General features: G+C 49.2%; 2 long non-coding RNA genes across 3 annotated transcripts; one reads left to right on the top strand and one right to left on the bottom strand.

The window, feature by feature from the left end:
• Positions 1–377: 377 nt before the first annotated feature.
• On the bottom strand, positions 378–13,650 carry LOC109273508 (uncharacterized). 2 transcript variants are annotated; one of them, XR_002083089.2, is made up of 3 exons: positions 13,396–13,650; positions 3,803–4,262; positions 378–3,494 (listed from the first exon to the last, which is right to left on the bottom strand). It is a non-coding gene; the product is annotated as an uncharacterized LOC109273508 (long non-coding RNA). The 2 variants fall into 2 exon arrangements; XR_002083090.2 differs by having other exon boundaries at positions 13,442–13,650.
• LOC128778322 (uncharacterized) lies at positions 4,261–6,221 on the top strand. The gene is made up of 2 exons (XR_008423899.1): positions 4,261–4,944; positions 5,141–6,221. It is a non-coding gene; the product is annotated as an uncharacterized LOC128778322 (long non-coding RNA).
• Positions 13,651–13,714: the final 64 nt, after the last annotated feature.

The following is a 13,714-nucleotide window of genomic DNA, read 5'->3' as shown; positions in this document are numbered from 1 at the left end:
GGATAATCTGGGTAGGGCTTTGTGCTGTGCCTGCTATGCTATTTCCACCACCTTCTTTTTAGACATAAATCGACTTTTTAAGGTTGCATTTACACTGGGGAGGCCAGCTCTCACGTTTCTGCGCTAATAAAAAATAAACTTTGAAAGAAAACTGACAATCAAAGAAAAGACACAAGAAGTTGTAAGAAGAACTGAGGTCTGAAAAAGCTAAGGTGCACAAAAAGAAACGATCATTTGGAGACACGCACCTAAGCTTTTTCTCTAGGAAATGCTGTCAGGACTTTTTCCTTTATGATGGTTGGTGGTTCATTTCTCAAGTAAACAAACGTTCCCCACGATGTAAAGTAATAAAAGTTTAATTAATGGAACACAACAAGTATAAACACCTTGTTTATTCCGGTTTCTTTGTACAACACGGGCAAAAATGTCTTCAAGGATTTATATCCACTTTGTAAATATTAGCCTGGCTTCGGCTAGGGGTGGACAATGTCCACCCGCTTCTCTAGGAGGAGACACTTGGAAAGGAAAGCGCCTTCAGATAAGGTTCAAGTCTTTTGTATTTCAGCAAAGTCAGCCCACGCATCTCTATTCGGTTTGACAAATAATACAGCTCCTACTACATCCCCCCGGTGACACGAGGTGAAATTCCCATTGTGTGGAAATAATTTAACTTCTAATCTTCTGGTGGAACAACAATCGTTTCTATTTGGATGTTTGTGTTTCGCTAAATAATGATAGCTCAAATAATATCTAGTTCCCTTGTTCCTTTGTTTTTAAAATGGCATGTTAGATCGGGGGGTGGTAGGGATTATCCTTTTGCAAAATTTCACTTTATCTGAGCAGGTTTAGAGTATACATGTTGTACAAGTGTATCAACAGAATAAATGACTTCAACTGAAGGGATATTTTACCCATTTGCAAGGTTTAAAATTGTTTTCTATGAAATTTGCATCCATAGGCAGAATTTCTAATTGTCTTGTGAGAAATTATTTTTTAAGCTATTAGGGAAGTCAAAGAAGAGCTTGCTGCCTTGCAGGGATTACAACAACCTTTCTTAACTGGCTAAATATTAAATAGATGAATTATCAGGCTGTTTAGATTCAGCCCGGTTTTCCCTCATCTCCTCTTCCTACCATAAATAATAATAAAAATACATAATGCATTATGGCTCCAGGCGTTTTCCAGCGCGGTGTGTTACCGCAGGAGTATCTGCTGAGTCTGCGGGTGTCTGCAAGGCCCCAAGTGTCATCTGCGGCTTAGGTCTCATGGATTAGACTTTAAACGGTGTCTAGGCCGGCTGACATCAGCTTCCTCTCACACTGATGCTCAAGAGAGGTGCGGGGTCGGGGGCTCCCTCTCCGGACAGTTACCCGGAGGCACCCCTCTCTAACGGGGTGGGGGAGTTCGCTTGGGACAAATTGACTTTCTCTCACCTTTGGTGACAGGTTTCCCCGAGGCTTCCTAGAATGGCTTGGATTCTTTCCTGCCCTCGGCGTGTCATGTGATGGGCACACTCCGCCGCTCCTGGCGCGGGGAGGAGGGCGCGGTGGCGAGTCTGGGGAGGCGCTTCCCGCGCGGCCGCCGGCCAGGGCGAGAGGAGGGCCTGCAGCACAGCCATTTAAAACTTCATAAATTATAAACAAGCCGCCTTGGCCTTCGCCATAAATTCTGCTCCTTTTGAGCCCGCAATTAGTGTTAGGAAGCACCGGAGTCTAAACACAACCAAACGCCCTCTGAAGGGCCCAACTGCCCAAGGTTGCAAACCTTTATTTATTTCCCAGTACCACCCCCCTCTGCACCCCGAGGTCTGCGCATACAGTCGCCTCCTCCCCCGCCAGCGGTACACTCGGTTGGGTTCCCGCTCGGCGAGGGAAGGTCACAATAGCTGCTCTATCGGCGGAGGCGCCCGCCTCCTCCCTCCCGGGCCTCGGGAAAGCAGAAAGAAGAGCGTGGGGGAGGGGAGCACCGGCTGGGCAATGGCGCTCTGGGCCCAGGCCTCTCCTTCCCGGGGAAGTGGGGGGAGTGTGTGACCTGGAGCGGGAAGGGGCACGCTGGCAGGAGAAGGAAACCTCCACCCCAGCCCGTGACTTTTGCCCGAGACGGCCGCACGGGGTACAATGGGGGAGCGCACAAGGCCTCGACTGTCCGGCGCTAGGTTGAGGGCGCCGAGCAAGCCGGGCTTCCAGGAGCGGCTTCGCCTTTGTGTGCGCAGCTTCCCCAAGGGCTCCGCGTCGGGAAAGGCCTCACAATGGCACTGTTGGGCCTACGCCTGGAGGTGGGGAAGGGCCGGGCCTCGCTTTGGGCATTGGTCTCTGGGAGGTTTACCCCGTTTGCTGCTCCAGAGGAGGAAGTGGCTCTCTGGCTCAGGCTTTGACCAGCTCGGCTTTTTTTTTTTTTTTTTTCCTATAGGGGCGGCGGGGAGGGCTGGGGGAGGGGAGGGATCAGCGAGGTTGTGGGGGATCATCCTGAGGCCTGAAGAAAGGGTCCATGGATGGGGGTGGCAGCGGTTTGGGAGCCCCTGGTTGTTCTGTCCAGGCAATCAAATGTTAATTACAGCTGGGTAGAGAAGGGCTGCAAAAATGGCCCGCAGTAGAATGGGAGGTGGGAGTGGGAAAAGATTTAGCCATAAGGAGACCTTGCCGTGGCTACCAGGAGAAACTCAGGCCCAGCCAGGAGTGGGATAAGAAGACCCAACTGAGCTAGCCAGGGGTACGGGGACGTGGCAGAGGAAAGGTCTGAAGAGCAGTCCTGGCCCCTGGAAAGGCGGTAAGAAAGGGCGATTAAGTAAATGTTCTGCCTCCTGGCTTTCAGACCTCAGCCTCATCCCGGGACCTGACAGAGAAAAATCCGCCTCTGATGGAATCATTAAGTTAACCATCCATTTGTACCATTTCTTTGTACAGGCTTTCAAATGAGAGAGAATGATAGAATATAGAGTGAGTACTTTCCCCCTGGTGCAGCCCCAAGCCTAGTCCCTATCACAGACACATCAGCCAAATCGGTTTCCCAGGCCCCAGAGGGTGCTAACCTTGCGGAACTGGATTTTTTTGGATTTCTATCTGTAAGGAGTATTAAAAGACAGTAATTACCTATACTAGCTTCCCATTTCTTCTCTCTCCCCCATTCTGTACAAGCCAACCCACCCTTGAGTGAAGTGCATCTTCTCAGCCATAAGTCTTGGGAGCCTAGGCTCTCCATCTGTTGAGGTTTGTTCATTAGGGAGGGACAAGGGGATGTGTGTGGGTGTATGTTTGAATAACAAAGAAGAAACCCAACATTCTAATGAAAAGTGTTCCTCTGCTTGACCTGGAGGAGCCAGAAGCTTGTTTACACTGTCAGTGTTCAAGGGACAGTCACAGGCCTGTTTGCTTTTATCCTGAGGATTAGTTGAAACTTTCTCTCCCAGTAAAGAACTGGTTAATCCCAGTTACAGATCCAGGAAGGTCCTCTTCATCTGGGAGTTCTTGGTGTTACTTTGGTCCTTCTTTCAGAAACTGTAAGGGAAAAAAAGGGGGGGGGGGATGAAGAGAAGTTTGTGAGTATTAAATAAAAATAAAAAGAGGGGCAGGAGGCCCCAGTTCCCACAGGCCTACAGCCTCACCACTTTAGGGCGCTGTGCCTTCCCAGAGAGGATATAGCTACCGGTGAGCAGACTTCTCCCTAGACCTTTGGACACAGTTGAGACACAGTTGAGACTGAGTCACCAGCCATACCCTCCACCATCTCTGAGCACTGGCTCACTCTTGCAGAGGGCCCGGATGGAGAGGAAAAACGACTGGGTAGGTGAATCCTCTGTACTTACAGCATTGTTGGTACTGGTGGTGGTGAAGATCATCACAGAGGGTGAAATTTTAGTTTTCACTGTTCCCCTCTCTTCTGGTGCCCTACACATGCCCTTATCCTTGGGGCCCAAAGTTGGTACCAAATGGATTTACACACCTGGCCCAAAGTCCACGCCTAAACACCTCCCTCAGGTCTCATAACCACCTTGGCAAGTTGGAATGGTACAAGGGGAATTCAAGGACCCACTTTCAGGCCAGGTGCAGCCTGAAGCACAGTGAACAAAAGTTTCCTTCCACACATGAAGAAGAGGAAATGTAAATGGATGTCCAATCATTTGCAGTAGCAGAAGCAGGTGAAAGGTCCCTAGGAGATTTGCAAGGTGGGCAATAGTAGGTAAATCCTCTTGTCCTAGATCTTGTGGCAAAATATCTTGACTGGTTCCTATGGCTAGTCTGGATCAATTTATGGAAGAATAGTATCTGGAAAATAATGAAAATGGGATGTTTACATCAGTAAGAGTCCAAGGAGGAGACTTAGGATTCGTGGAGAACAGATGAAGTGTTTTTACTGGGAAAGCAGGCCTAAAATCAGGCCAAGAGGACCTGTTGGGCCTCGGCCTTTCTGAAAGAGGGGAGAAGAGCCTAGCTGCCTTAGGAGGAGACCAGGGAGAAGGCCTTTTGATGGCTCTATTGTTCCAAGCGCTTGCCCTACAAATACCACATCCCTCCCTGTCTCTTCCGCAAGGGCAGAGCGGGAAACTGGGTCGGTCGGTTGGGCCGAGCTCGAAGTAGCTACAGCGCTGGCACCAACCTCTCGGCCCCTTCTGCGGCCCCTTGGGGCGGCAACGGCGCGCCATTCCCGTCGCAGGCCCGAAACACACAAAGGAAGCCCCCACCCGTCCTCAGATGTGGGGACACTCTGGGGAGGAGGCTGGCGTGGACCCCGAGTCTGAGCACCTCCCTCCCCCGCGGGGAACAATAGCCGCCGCCTCCCCGGGGCGGCCGGGCGATAGCGCGGCACAAAGGCCGGCTCCGGGCCGCGCCACCATGTGACGCGCGCGCTCGTTCCGCGCTCTCCGGCCTGCAGCCGGGCGCAGTCAGCAGAGAGCCGGAGCGGCCAGGCTGCCTCAATCCACCTGGCACACTTTCCGAAAGACAAACGGTGAGTTAATCACCCAACCGGCTGGCGGCCGCGTCCCCTCTTGCCGGCGAGGAGGCCTGGGGAGGGGCGGGGGGGGGGGGGGCTTGGGTGAAGGATTTCTCAGTGTGTGTCGAGGGTCGGGGGGGGGGGGGTGGCGGGAGAGGTTAGTCCTATTAAGAATTCATCAATCACCCGGTGTGCACTTTTCACTCGACAGCGGTTCCTCCTACTTCAGAGCAAGTCTGGGCCAGCTGGGAGCCGACCAGAAACTGCAAGCAGAGGAGACACCGGCACCCCGGGGTGAGCGCTCACGGAGGGCGCGACCCGCTGCCCCACGCTCTGCGGCGCGAGGCCGGACACCCCCCCACTCCCTGTCCTCCCGGCCGCCTGCCGGCCCCGCCTCCGGACCCCTTGCAGCCCACAGTTCTCCCAAGGGGCGGCCCCCGCGCCCGCCCCAGACGCACGGAGACTGTATACCCTGCCCCCCCTCCGGCTCCCCGCCCCCCGTCACACCCTTAGAGCAGCTGTACCCCTGGAAAGGGAAGAGGAAAATCCCAGGTTTTGCAGACACTATGTAAGAGTCTTAAAAAAAAAAAAAAGATTCCCAGGGGACTAGAATTCAGGGACGGGGCGGAGCTAGTTTAGTTCTCTTATTTACCTGCAGGAGTCATTTATTTGGAAGGAAGCAAGGGTATCCCTGTTAAACTTGGAACTAAACCTGAATGCCATATAAAAAGAACAATAAAAATACACGTAAAATGCCAACCTTAATAATGATACGCCTCTCCTCTCTTTTCAAGTGTGAAGGAAGGACTGGAGTATTTTTACTTCAGCTCTTTTGGGGTTCATTTTAGAAATACCAGAAAGGGATAGACTGAAAACTGTAAGCGTTGGTGGAGGGAGAGAGAAGGAGGTCATTAGCATTAGAGCTGTTTGCAGCAGGAGGTCATGGGTAAAGTGGGTGGTGAAGCGTTCTTATGGTGGTGCTTGTAGTCCTCGGTAAGTTCTAAGAAAGTTTCAGGCTACCCCCTCTTTTACCCTCTTTTTGAGTGACATCAGCTGAGAAATTTCTGACGTTAGTTAAAAGTTGTTGCCTCAGCCTATAGGAAAGAGCCCCTGAAAGACAAAATCCCAGTTCCTCCCTCCCTGTCTTCTCTCTCAGCATCCTCTCAGGTGGAAATTAACTTGCTTTGGAGAGATGTTCTACTATCATTTTACTTTAGATAGATATAAGCTGTAGCATTAAGTCTTGCACAGTGTCCTGAATTCTTTAAGCAATTACAATACTGGTCCTCTTGTCCTTGGGTCAGAGTCTCTCTCTCCTTGCCTTTCAGCAATACCTGCTGAACAGCTCCTGTGTGCACTGTGCTGGGCTCTGAGATCTAAAAATGGGTCACTAATAGTGTATGCCTTTTGATCTACTGGGGAAGAAAAAGAATCCTAAAACGGCGTGACAGACACTAGAACAGAAGTGTGGCCTAAAGGTTCCTGGAATAAAGAGAAGGAGCCACTAACACAAGTGGAGTGTCAGAAAAGGCTTCTCAGAGGAGGTGAATTTTGATTCCTGAAGTATGAGCTTTTTAGGTCTAGGAAGGAGGGACATACTCGGTGGAAAGAGCAGCACATGCAAGCAGGGAGGGAAGAAAGAACAAGGTCTAAACCTGGAACAAAGAGAGTTTGGAGTAGAGCATCTGGCTGGCAAAAGAGGTTGTATGAGGTCCGTGGAAAGGAGTCTGGAATTAATCTGCAGGCAGTGAGAGGCCACTGAAGTTTTTAAACTGGGACATGACGTTATCTATTTGGAAAGCTTGCTCTTTGGGAGGGATGCTGTGTCTGACTGGAGGAGGGATAGGAGGCAAGAAGGAAAGAAGAAGGGGAAGCTGCTGCAATAATCCAGCCTAGGGAGGAACTATAAGGTAACGAGGATGAAGAGGGAAGACATTTAGGAGGACAAATTCACAGGACTTGCTGACAGTTGGACAAGTGAAAGAGGAGTTATGGATGTTAATCCCTAGGCTTCTATTTAGAGGCCCTGATTGGGTGGCCAGGTCATTCACCAAAATGAATACAGGAAGGGGAAAAAAGATTTTGCAGGGGGAAACTAAGGACTTCCGTTTTAGGTCTACACTGTATTTTCTGTTTTGCTGATACATTGTATGACCCTAAACAATTCACTTAATCTTTCTGGCCTTCAGTTTCATCTTCAGTGAAACAGTCAATAGATATCTACCTCATAAGTTTATCAGTAAAGTTGCGTGCGTGCGTGCGTGCGTGTGTGTGTGTGTATCTTCACCAGGTATCTTCACCAGGTCTAAATGAGAGTCACAGGCAAAGCTAAAACCAAGGGAAAACATCCTCTTACCCACACCATGCTGATCAATAACTTAGATCCTGGATGTCCAGTGAGAAATAAGTCTCAGGAAAATTAAAAACAACACCTACTGCTTCCCAGATATTGAATGCAGGCTAATGCTTAGGACTAGGTCAGATCATATTGCTAATTAGAGCTCCTCTGCTTCCGGAGGGTACTCTCCAGGGACACATGCAGAAATGTGGTCTTGGTATCAGACCACTAAGGAGGAGGCCTCTTAGCAGATGTCGGAAAGCTTTTTTATATCCTGTGTCTTTCAGGGAATGCTTGAAGCCACCCACTCTCTCTGAATCTCCTTAGGCTTCCTCGGGCACAGTGCAGTACAGGAAAGAGTGCTGAATGTCTGACCTTGGCCATTTACATTGGGTGTGATAACGACCAACAGTTTATCTTTTCTGTGTCGCCATTACCATTTGTAAACTAGAATTATGAAAGGATCAAACAAGATAAAAAAGAATGGCATTTTTGGAGATGCTATAAGGACAAGTAAAAGGTATTATTCTTTATTTATCAGACTGGCAAAAATAAAAACTTTTACTATCCCACTGACTTGGCAAGGGTATGAGGTAACAGGAATTCTCATATGTTGCTGGCAGAAGCATAAAGTGATTCACATCTAAGGAGAGCAATATGGCAATCTGCGTCAAGATTGCCAGCGCACATACTTTTGACTAAGTAATTCCATGTCTGGGGATTTTTCTAATAGGTTAAAAACTTGAACATGTGTTTGTAATGGGAAAACAATGAATAATAAGCGAAATATCCATTAATAGGGGGTTAGTTAAATAAATTGTGGTAGGTGTGTACAGCAGAACAGCATGAAGTTGTAAAAATAAGCCAGGAAGTTCTGTATGCATTTATAGGAAATGATCTTCAAGATACAACAGGGGAAAAAACATGGTGCGAGAGAGTCTGTCTGGTACACCATCATTTAAGCAAAAAAAAAAAAAAAACAACGTGGGGGGATTTATAGATAGATAGAAACGTATAAGGTATCTCTGGAAAGATATGTAAGAAACTCTTAACTGGTGCCTATGTGAAGGAGAACTAGGTGATGGGAGAAAGATGCTCACTACATACCACTGTGTACCCTTTGAATCTTGAACCATGTAAATTTCAATGTATACCCTATTTAAAAAATAAAGGAGAAAAAGATTAGTACAAGTGTAACCGACCTGGGTATACCTGTGTTCACACGGTCCTAAATTTGTACTATCCAGTTACATTAATGGAAAGACACCTCTGGTTTTGATCCCCCAGGGGTCAAGCTCAGCAGGAAATGAGGGGATCCTTAACCCTTGCGTGGTGGAGGGGGTGGGGACCCAGATCCACCTCTGCCTTCTCTTGTAGGAGTAGCTCAAGGTTGGGCCTCAGAAGTCTGGAGCACCAGTTCAGCAAATTGCAAAGGGAGGCCAGCAAGCCTCCCAGTCAGTCACACTGCCTGTGTGGCCTTCCAGAAACAAGGGTGTCTCCTTCAACACTGCTCTGCTTGCTCAGCATTGACCCTGCCACAGTGCAAAGGAGGGGCTGTTTTACTCTTTCCTCTTCGTACACTGTGGACAGGCAGCAGACTGTAGACAGCTGGGAGACCCAAGTTAGTTCCCTCATTTTTTGCAGGGTAGTTTTGTCTTTTTTTTTTTTTTTTTAATGTTTATTTATTTTTGAGAAAAAGAGAGAGACAGAGCAGGAGTGGGGGAGGGGCAGAGAGCGAGGGAGACAGAATCCAAAGCAGGCTTCAGGCTCTGAGCTGTCAGCACAGAGACCGATGCGGGGCTTGAACTCACAGACTGCAAGATCATGTCCTGAGCCAAAGTCGGACGCCCAGCCGACTGAGCCACCCAGGCACCCCGATAGTTTTGTCTTTTAACCTCTGAGTAAAGTTACTCCCTCTTTGAAATGAGGGGTTCAATGTCACTCATCTCTAAGGGGCCTTCTTGCACTGACATTTTATGACATCTTGATCTTTAATCAAAGGAAGAGTTACAGCTTAGGCCAAGGGACATTTCATCCCCTCTGGCTCCCCGGAGCTCAGATGTTCATTCCAGACAATTTGGGAGAGGTGGAAGGAAAGAAGAGTTGGCTCCGCCCTCTTGAGACTCCTATTCCTACTCCTCCTTCCTTCTTTCCATTACCTCAGAACTACTCTACATTTTCTCTAAGAGACCGGGAGAGACAAACGCCTTTCACTTCCTACCTTACTGGCATCCCTAAAGCCAAGTTAGGAAGGTGACAAGGAGCGGAAGCCAGGTCTCTGCAAAGCACTATTTTATCAGCAAAACTTGGGAAAGTTCTACTGACTACTACTTAAGGATATTTTATAAAACTTCACCCCAACTAGACTTAGGCTGCCAAACCAAAATGTGAGAGCCATTTCACATTCTCTGCCCCTACCACCCAAGAGGCTTCTGGGCACTGTTCAGGTATAATGTTCCCGCTAGCCATGAGCTCTCATGATGCTAGCCAAGGGCCCCTCCCACCAAATTACCGCTCTCTTCCCACATTGCCCACCCCAATTTCTGAGAGGCAGAAATTCTCAAAATATGGTTCCCAAGAACCCTGCTTGAGAATCACTCAAGAGGCTTATCACAACTCCTACTGGAGTCAGGCATACTAGATAAATATCTCTTGGGTGGGCTCAGGAACCTGCACTTTTAAAGAAGCTTCTATGCTGATTTCCACCCACATGAATTGGTTTTGGGAGCCGTTATCTAAAGATATCTTTTATCCGATATTAGTCATGGTAAAAACACACCATTCTGTCCATTTTTATTTCTGTCCAACAAACATTTCTTGTATGTTTACTGTGTGCCAGACAAGGGCTTGACCCATGAGCCTTTCATTCACAAAGCTCGCAGGGAAAGGCACAGCACTCCAAACTGTTTTCCTCAAGGAGGGTCCTGTTATCAGGCTTCTGATAGGTTTAGAATTCCTGTCCTTCACCCCCACTTCCATCATGGGATGACTGAAGGCTTCTGCAGAGAACTACAAATCTTGCTTGAGAGAAAAGCCCATCCCCCCACCATTCCTCGCCCCCCCCCCCCCCCGCCCCGCTTTTCACCCCAACAAGCAAGAGCCCTTCTACCCTTTGGGGCTGTGGAGCCAAGAGTCTGCATGTGCTCAAAGCGTCTCCAAGGGGTAACATGAAGAGGCTCGTGGAGAGGGGTTGCAAGAGGCTTCTTAGGAACAACTGTAAACATACAGAAGACCAGAGTGTCACCCTCCCTCACTTCTGTCTTCTGTCTGCAGGAGAAAAAAAAGTTTGTTGTTTGAATGAGAGACAAAGGTTGTCATGGGGGGTGGGGGTTTCAGGGTGGCTGCCCTGGTTAGCAGTATGGGAGAGATTTCAAAGCATTCCTACATCAAACACAACCTGGCAATCAGGCCCCTCTGCTGTCACCTCCTGCTGAGAACTCACAGCACCCGGACCCGGCAGGGCAAGTGACCCTTGGGAATTCATGACTTGAACAAGCAATAAAATTAGTAAGACATTTCTCCCATACTCTGTGAACATCTAGGAGACAAACTTTAAAGTTACTCAAAATATCCTACGTTCACATCTTTCTGCATATAGCTCCTCCAATAATATCTTCCGATCTCTCCTTAAGAGAACTGTAGATTCACATTCTTCTGGAGTAGATTTATAGCATAGTCGAGACCTGTGCCAGAAATGAATCCCTTGTTCCTTTGGTTTGAGAGTATCTTTTTTTGTGCAGCCTAGACCTCCCCTAACAAAATGTTCTTACACAGTAGGTCCTTGGGAAATGATGACTCTGAGTCTGAGATGACCAGAGTCTCGGCTCCAATATGAATAAGTCAAGGACCAGTCCAGGGGTTGAGATGGCAGCTCTTGGCCCCAAGGTGTAGGATATGCCAAAGCCTGAGAGGTTAAAGGGAGTAGAGAGAAGGACGAACAGAATGTAGCTCTCTGTACGCAATGATCATTGAACTGCAATTGGGTCTGAACGAATATTGAACACCCTCCTCCCGGCAACTCTCACTCATAGTTCTGAAAACAAAACAATACAATTTTAAGAAAAAAATCTCATTCTCTTTTAGGACATTTTCTTCCACCAGCGAAAGTTCAATCTCCAAAATTTTGCTTCAGAGAAACAGTGTAGACAGCTCATGGGTGGATCAAAGTCAATGCTTAATTGTGACAGGAAGGACCCAACCTTTGCCCCAAGTGCTTAGCAGCAGAAGCCTGGTCTCTGTTGCAATGAAGTTTGCCAAGGCACCTAGGCTGCCTATTTTCCCTGAAACCTTAGAGCAAAGGCCCTTAGTGTGATAAGTTTTGGTCAGATCTGCCGGGCAATTAGGCTTAGTTTTCTGTCCTACATCCTGAGTTGCAGCCTGCAGGATGCCTTCTCCAGAGAGGTTTACAAGGCCATCTTCCTTCTTGACCTGCTGGGGCTTCTGGGCCTAGGAGTTGTGATTAACTGAAAACCTTTCGAGAGAAAGACTGATTTAGACAGAGGTGTGCATGCTAGGTCACTATCCTGGTAAAAACTGGCTCTTAAAGTCTAGCCAGGGGTGCATGAGGTGTTATGTGAACTCAGCAGCATCTGGGTCGCTGATATTTTTGTATGGCCATCAGAGTTGGGGACAGCCAAAAAATGTTTCTACATATGAAGTCTCAGCTAGGTCTGAAGAGCTCTACCATTCCCTGTCCAGAGAGCTAGAAAAAAGACTCTATTTTTCTCTTTCAAAGAACTATTTAGGACCTTTGTCATCTGATTGGCTAAAGGAAAAGACTGAAGTAGCAACATCAAGTTTGAAGGGCCATCTTCAGCACAGGATTCCATTTCCCAACCAAATCCCAGAACTCCAGCAGTGCCGCAACACCAGAACTATTAGTTTTGTGCTCACTCCTAGCTGGGTACCCTCCACCTCCCCCCTCCCCACCTTGGCTCAACTTCACCCTCACCAGGGTAACACTTCTGGTGTGGCTCTGTTTATTCACAGGTTCACATCCCTGTAAGGAACTGGCTCCCCGGACTGTGATGGCTCCTATTTTCCCGGCTTCCTCAGAGTGGAATTTTAGGCAAGGGCTCAATCGCTCTTGCATGACAAGTGGATCAGTGAAACAATAATAAAACCTCCGTCACCATAACTAAGAGGCTATAATAGATCAAATTCTCAAGGGCACTTGAATAAGTCAAGAGTAGACCGTATTCACACAGTTTTAGGAAGCCACCCTCTCTCATGACTGCTGTGTGTAAATAACATTTATTTATATAGTTTTGCTATTTTCCTGCAGCCCCAAAGAAATGTTCAAGGAAGTTGAAAAGTTTGTCCATGTAAAGCCGGTCTTTGTAACCTTTCTACTCTTCATTTCCTGTGCCAGTTGCGCTTTTATTTCCCGTCTCTCCACACTCCGTCAACAAAACCGTATTATCAAGGGAAAGACGTGAGCCCATTAACATTGTGAGCCCTCAGATTTCACTCGCAAGAGACGACGCAGCACTTATCTGATGGAACAGAAGCTTTAATTGCTTCAAGGTACAAGCCCGTCCAAACCTCTGAGATCTGACGGCTCCCTGGGAAGCCTCTGCACCCTCCAGCCAAGCGCCCCAGCCAGAGCGTGCGCAGCCCGGGTGCGGGAGCCAGCCTCCCGGAGAGGAGCACGAGCGTTCAACCACAAGCGCAGATGCTGTATTTGGATAACCCAGTTATGGGGGAAGCCTGGTAAACTTCTCCGCAAGGCAGAAACCTTATCTTTTGTCCCAGTCAAAACCTGGCGCTCCAACACTCGCCCCCACCTTGACTCCACAAACGGTAAGAGCGGAAACTGAAGGGACTCTGCCGAAGTAACGTGAAAATCTAGTCTAAAGGTGAAGATCTGATGCCGCCCCAGGGCCCCAGGGCCCCAGGGCGCCCCAGCGCCTAGGGCACAACATTTAGTCCGGTGAATCGGAGGCAGGCTGAAAGCGAGGGAAAAGTAAACACGTCCTCTAGGTTTAGGAGAAGGGTAACACCAGTGCCAGGAAAACCGAAAGCGCATAGGGCTCTGAACAGTGCCCACGGGTCGAACTCCACGCTCCCTTTTAACCCCTTCCCCACCTCAGTGCCCACTATCCGCACCCGAGGGATCAGCCACCCACCGATTCAGAAGAACAAGCGTCTCGCCCTCTATCCTCTCGTCCTCACCCGAGCGGCTAGTCTTGCCTTTCTCCTCCCGCTTCGTCCAGTGCCCGTCCCGGGGGGCAGGCGTCCGGCGCTCTCGCCCCGCCCTTCTCCACGCCGCCCCGGGGCCGCGCCCGCTCTCCCCGCGGCCCGGGGGCGCTGGACGGCGGCCACCCGCAGGTTTGGCAAAGTTGGCGGCGGGGCAGGCGCGTGGAGCAGCGCGCCAGTCGGGACCCCGGCCGTGCGGGGCAGGCGCCCATTGGCCGGCCAGCGCCACGTGGCCACCCCCGCTGCTAT

This window comes from Panthera pardus, unplaced genomic scaffold (assembly GCF_024362965.1).
Source record: "Panthera pardus isolate Hobbes unplaced genomic scaffold, ASM2436296v1 HiC_scaffold_10, whole genome shotgun sequence".
NCBI classification, from domain to species: domain Eukaryota; kingdom Metazoa; phylum Chordata; class Mammalia; order Carnivora; family Felidae; genus Panthera; species Panthera pardus.
Note: the sequence above shows the minus strand (reverse complement) of the source record. Positions and strands in the feature narration are given on the sequence as shown.